Here is a 6,138-nt window from a genome sequence, read left to right as displayed (position 1 = left end):
TCAAGGTGCTAGAAAGTGTTTCTGCTGCGGCGGACCCAACAGAGTTGAGCGGTGAAGAGTGGGGCTCTCTCCGCACCACCTGCTCCCTCAGGCGACGAGGTCTCGCTTGCATCATGGAAGATCACGGTGTTGCTGAGCTTCTGGGAATGTGGAGGGCTTCTGCTAAACACATGGTAGGGTTCAGAGTGGTTCATCTCCCCGGGACGTGCTGAAGGTCAAGGATGACCCGATCCTCTCATGGAGGGAGGGTTGTAGACAAAGTGAACGGCTGCAGAACTGGCCTCAGTCTTAGGAGAGTGATCATAGAAGGACCTGGGGTGGCAATATTTCTACTGAGAGGAGCTGGAACGAACCACCAGAGGATCAATTCTGACATTTAGGTGACCCTTGGAAGGGAGTTAGAGGGAGGGGTAGGGACTAACTTGGACAGCAAGGCTGGGTTGGGATAAATGACCTGTTGTGTACCCTCTGGGTGTGTAAATGCTGCTGCTTCTGCCCCAGAGGACATGGCAATAAGGTCACAACAGAGGTGGCCACACCGTGTCATGGACCCAACGTCCCCAAGGTGGTGTCCTGCACAGATGTTAAAATCATCGACAATGGATCTTTCGGTGTGGTGTACCAGGCAAGGCTGGTGGACTCCGGAGAGATGATTGCCATCAAGAAGATCTTGCAAGACAAGAGATTCAAGGTGATGGGGAGGAGCAGTTGTGTGGAAATGAAAAACCCTGATATTTAAATTTAGGGCCTACAGCACGTTCACAGGCCCTTGCGACACATGAGCCCGTTTCACACAATTACACACAATTGACAAACACCCCAAACACATTTTTGAAGGGTGGGTGGAAAGAGGAGCATCTGACAGAGACCAAAGCAGCCATGGGGTTTGGAAACAGAGAAAGTCACACAAACCCACAACAGCAGCCCCCCTCCCCACACACAACCCCCCACCCCACACACACACACACACTCACACACACACACACACACACACACTCACCTGGCAAATATCAAAGATTTTCTGCAAATTCATTGTTTAGTAGAAGCTGGGAAAACAATCATAAAAACTGAAATGATACTTCATTGAACCCCCTGACGAGTCCCCACTCCAGCGACACGAAAAGTGCCCCCCCATTGACTCTCGAAAAGTCCCCAACTTCGGCCTCCCTTGGAGTTCCCCACCTCTGACCTCTTGACTAATCTCCTCCCCGCCTCCCCCCTCAACTTGGACAAGTTGCCCCTCAGGGCCCCGACCCATCGCCCAGCCTTGCTGATGTTCTTCTCTCGCCATAGAACCGCAAACTGCAGATCGTGCGAAAGTTGGATCACACCATCATTGTCCCTCTTCTCAACTTCTCCTCTGTAGTCAAGGTAAGATCCACCTGCACCCACCCCACCCTCACTCTGATGCATATCATTTGCTGCTACCTTCCCCATTCCTTCAATCGATCTGTCTCGCTGCAGCCTCTCTGTTGCCTCCATCCTGCCCCTCTGACCAGTGCTGACTCTTTGACGTTGGCTGCCCTGCTCCTCACCCATTAACTCATGACCTCTTGCCATTTCAACTCCAGACAGCAGCAGCCAAGACCACAAGACAAGGTCGCCAAATTCGGCCACTCAGCCCCTCCAGTCTGTTTCCCCAATTCATTTCACGAATGTACTTTCCCCCAAAACTCACTTTTGGCACCTTTTGGTGCGCTTCCAAATCAACGCCTGCTCTGAATCGTCCCAACAACTCAGCCTCCACATGTTCGACCCCAGCCAACACCCGGCTGCAAACATTTCTCATCTCGAAACGTCAATGGTTTTTCTCCCCCGGTGAATCCTTGCCTCACGAGGGAGGGCGGTCAGAGCTGCACATTTTGTGCAGTCTCACCAGAAGCCGAATGATGGGGCAGCGGACGGGTCCACTACGGCCTGTTGACGCTCTGCTCGCTGAGCCGTTGGATTCATGCCATGTTGTGTTGAGCAGTGGGGGCTTCAGGCCTACAGAGAGCAGGAGGGGCTGGCACTCCTGTTGGGAGAGGCACGGGGTTTTGGAGGGTAAATCCAGCTGACATGTTTGTATTGTGTCCAAGAGGAAGAGCAGGTTTATTTGAATCTGGGTATGGACTATGTTCCCAAGACGGTTCACTGCATGGTCCAGCACTTCAACAAGGCCAAGCAGCCCATTCCCATGATCTACATCAAGGTGGTTGTGGGTCTGGGTGGTCAAGTTGTCCACTGGGGCAAGCTTGGATGGTGGGGATGGAGGATATGAAGGAGTTTACTGGCTGAGTCTCGCTGGGGACTGGATATCGATGAAGGGTGCATGAGGGTCTCAATGGGTATTGGTGAGGAGAGAAAGGGTAGTGAGGGGAGAGGGGTGGAGAGGATGATGAGGATGGATGTTGATTGGCAGGGAGGGGCCCTTCACCCACCTCCCCTTACCCTCAGGATATAGACCCGGCCAGTGTGGAGGCAGAGTGGGTCATGTTATATCGTTGTGTTGCCAGATGTTCATGTACCAGCTGTAGCAGAGCATGGCCTACTTCCATCCTCAGGGGGTTTTCAATTGAAACATCAAGCCCCAGAAGATGCTGGTAGATCCCGAGATGGCCTTCTTAATGCTCCTTTATTTCGGCAGGTAGATCCACCCATGTCTGTCCGTTCACCACCTCAACGCGGTCCTGATCCCTCTCCACAACACGGCCTTGTCCCCTCCCCACCAGCTCTCACCCCTCCCCCACCAGCTCTCTCCCCTCCTCCCTCTCCCAACTTGCGCCTTCCACAGCTTAATAACTTATTCTAAATAAGATTGTGGGGGGCTTAGATGGAATGAACAGCCAGAAACCTTTCCTAAAGTGTCAGGTGCAAATCTCAGAGAGCATCCGCTTCAGGTGAGGGGAGATTTTTTTTATGCAGAGAGTTGTGAGAGCTTTGAATGCGTCACCGGAGAAAGTGGTAGCGGTTGGTAGAATAGGTACATATAAAAGTCTCTGAGACGAGCATGTGGATGTAAGGGAACAGAATTTTTACATGATAGAGAATTTGGGGATATGGCGAGAAGGCAGGGTAGGTCGAGTTTGGTCATAAATTAGATCAGCCATGATCGTATTGAATGGCGGAGCAGGCTCGATAGGCCATTTTTGTCCTATTCCTGTTCCCACTTCCTATGTTCCTATGGGTGTGGTACAGGTAAAGGTTGTGGAGAACATTTACAAAGGTCAGTACAGCCTTTATGGGCCTAAGGGCCTGTACTGGGCAGCAATGCTTGATGTTCTAATGGATGCGGAAGCTCTGGGAAGGGGTAAGGGAGGGACTCGCCAGGAAGTCTGCAGATTCTGGGGCCGAGGGCAATGCCCAAACATGCAGGGGAAACTCATGGATAGTTTTGTGAGGAGCAGGTCCTGCTTCACGAGTCAAATTGAGTTTTTCGAGGAGGTGTCAAAGGAGATAGATGAAGGTCAAGGTCTGTATGTGCTGCACGAGGGTTTTAGTAAGGTGCTTGACAAGATCCCCACGGAGGCCTCATTCAGAATGTCTGGAGGCATGGGATCCATGGAGCCTTGGCTGTGTGGATTCAGAATTGGCTTGTCTGCAGAAAACAGAGGGTAGTAGTAGATGGAACAATGACTAGTGGCGCTCCAAAGGGATCTGCTCTGGGACCCCTGCTCTTTGTGATTTTTATGAATGATGATGGGAGTGGAAGGGTGGGTACGTCAGGGGATCACACAGAGGTAGAGATGTTGTAGACAGTGTAGAAGATTGTCATAGGTCATCCAGTTTGCAGAGAAGTGACAGATGGAGTTCAATCCTGTAAATCAGATGTACTTAAATAAGCAACCGGTCCAGGTTTATTTCCAGAGTAATTTTCAAGGGCACGAATAACAGTTATTCCAAAGAAGGTTGGAGCCCCATTAAAAGTAGCTTCATATAGACCAATATCTTCATTGAATGCGGATTACAAGAATGTGTGGGCAGAGCACTTGGTTAATAGCAGGATTATGAACAGTGTGCAGGACAGAGAAATATTTAGATCCTGCTCCATATATCACTCAAGGTTGCTGTGCAAATTGAGAGGGAGTTTAAGATGGTGTATTGTGTGCTGGCCTTCAGGAGTCAGGGGATTGAGTTCAAAAACCGAGAGGTATCGTTGCAGATGTATAAAATTCTCGTCAGACCACACTTGGAATATTGTGTGCATTCCTAGGGCGAGAATACCAGAGGACGTCTAAATAAGGTGAGCTGAGGGAAATTTAGGCAAGACGTGAGGGGTACATTTTATTCACACAGAATGTAGTGGGTGGCTGGAATGCATTGTCGGGGTAGTAGCGGAGGCTTGTCCAAAAAAGGCATGAAAAGGATTTTAATATGGACAGGAATTCAAGAAAAATGGAGAGTACTGGTGTGAGGGAGGGGAGGGTTCAGGGGTAGGGGGGATGATGGGGGAAGTGTTGGGACCCTCCAAAGTCAATGTGTTCAGGCCTCAGAGACAGTATCTCTATCACTCGTATTTCTCTTCCCAGGAGAAGGAGCGATCTCAGAGACGAGACACGAGTCCAGAAGAACCTCGCATCCCAGCTGAACAGAGGACGGACAACATCATGATGGCCTGAACCCCTCCCCGTCGTATCCCTCTGGCCCTGCCAACCCCATTCCCTGCCTCTTCCATGTCCCTTCACCCACTTCCCCTCTTCTCCTCTACCCCTCCTCCATCCCAACCCCCTCCCGCTCATCTTCCCCTTCCCCTGCCCTCACACCTATGCCCTAACCCCAGCCCTCCACTCTTCACCTCCCTCTTCCCCTCCGCCCTTCCCTTCCCCTTTCCCCCTCCCCTTACCCTCCCCCATCCCCTCCCCTAACCCTCCCCCTTCCCCTCCCTTTCTCCTCCTCCCCTTCCCCTCCCCCTTCCCTTTCCCCTTCCTACCCCTAACCTAGGGGAAGGAGGGGGAGGGGAAGGGGGTAGGAGAAAGGGGGTAGTGGAAGGGGGTAAGGGTAGGGGTTGTGGTAAGGGGTAGGGTAGGGGGTAGTGGTAGGGGGTGCGGGGATGGGGAAGGGGTAGGAGGTAGGGTTAGGGGAAGTGGGTAGGTTGTAAGGGATAGGGTAGGGATAGTGGTAGGGGGTGCGGGTATGGGGAAGGGGTAGGGTTAGGGGAAGGGGGTAGGTTGTAAGGGATAGGGTAGGGGGTAGTTGTAGGGGGTGTGGGTATGGGGAAGGTGTAGGAGGTATGGTTAGGAGAAGGGGATAGTTGTAGGGGGTGCGGGTATGGGGAAGGGGTAGGAGGTAGGGTTAGGGGAAGGAGGTAGGTTGTAAGGGATAGGGATATGGTTTAGTTTAGGGTTGGGGAAGTTGGGTAGAGTTAGGGTTAGTGTTAGGAGACATGGGGTAGGGCTATATCTTGGTTTATGGTTACGTCTATAGTTCGGGGAAGTGGGCTTGTGTTAGGTATAGGGGAAGGGGGTAGGAGCAGGGGGGTAGAGGAGGGGTGAGGTTTGGGGTTAGGGGATGGTGGGTAGCATTAGGGTTGGGGTTAGGGGGTGGCATAGGCGTAGGAATAAAGTTAGGGTTAGTGGATGGGGTGGGGGTAGAGTTAGGGGACGTGGAGTGGTGGTAGGGGGTATCGGTTGTGTTAAGGTTAGGTTTAGGATTTTGTTAGGGGTTAGGGTTAGGAGTAGGAGGAAGGGAAGAGGGAGGGGAATGGGGGAGGCGAGCGGGGGACGGGAACTGGGGACTGGAAGGGGGAGGGGATGTGGGAGGGGAACGGGCAGTGGAAAGGGGAGGGGAACGGTGTAGAGGAAAGGGGAGGTGAACGGTGGACGGCATCCCTAGCCCCTCCCCTCCCCTTCCCTTCCCCCGCATTTCCCCTGCCTCTCCTCTCCTCCTTCCAGAAGAAGCTGGGCCTCTTTCCGTCCAGAACCTCCCTGTGGTTTCAGAGCCTCCATTTCAGGAAGTGCCTTCGACGCTTGCTGCTGGACAGACATCTTGTCTCTTGATTCATTCTGTACCATTGATATTAAATTTAAAAATGATTGGGTTTTTTAAAGCTTGAACTCAAAAGCTGGTCCAGATAGAGAAAACATAAACAGGCCCTTCAGCCCCTCTCTCCTGCTAGCTGAGCTGTTGTAATCAGTCCATATTCCTCTCACCCTTTTCATT

General features: G+C 52.1%; 1 long non-coding RNA gene across 1 annotated transcript; it reads left to right on the top strand.

The window, feature by feature from the left end:
• Positions 1–280: 280 nt before the first annotated feature.
• On the top strand, positions 281–5,001 carry LOC138745418 (uncharacterized). The gene is made up of 3 exons (XR_011346249.1): positions 281–691; positions 1,294–1,371; positions 4,509–5,001. It is a non-coding gene; the product is annotated as an uncharacterized lncRNA (long non-coding RNA).
• The last annotated feature ends 1,137 nt before the right edge of the window (positions 5,002–6,138 follow it).

This window comes from Narcine bancroftii, chromosome 11 (assembly GCF_036971445.1).
Source record: "Narcine bancroftii isolate sNarBan1 chromosome 11, sNarBan1.hap1, whole genome shotgun sequence".
Lineage (NCBI taxonomy): Eukaryota > Metazoa > Chordata > Chondrichthyes > Torpediniformes > Narcinidae > Narcine > Narcine bancroftii.
Note: the sequence above shows the minus strand (reverse complement) of the source record. Positions and strands in the feature narration are given on the sequence as shown.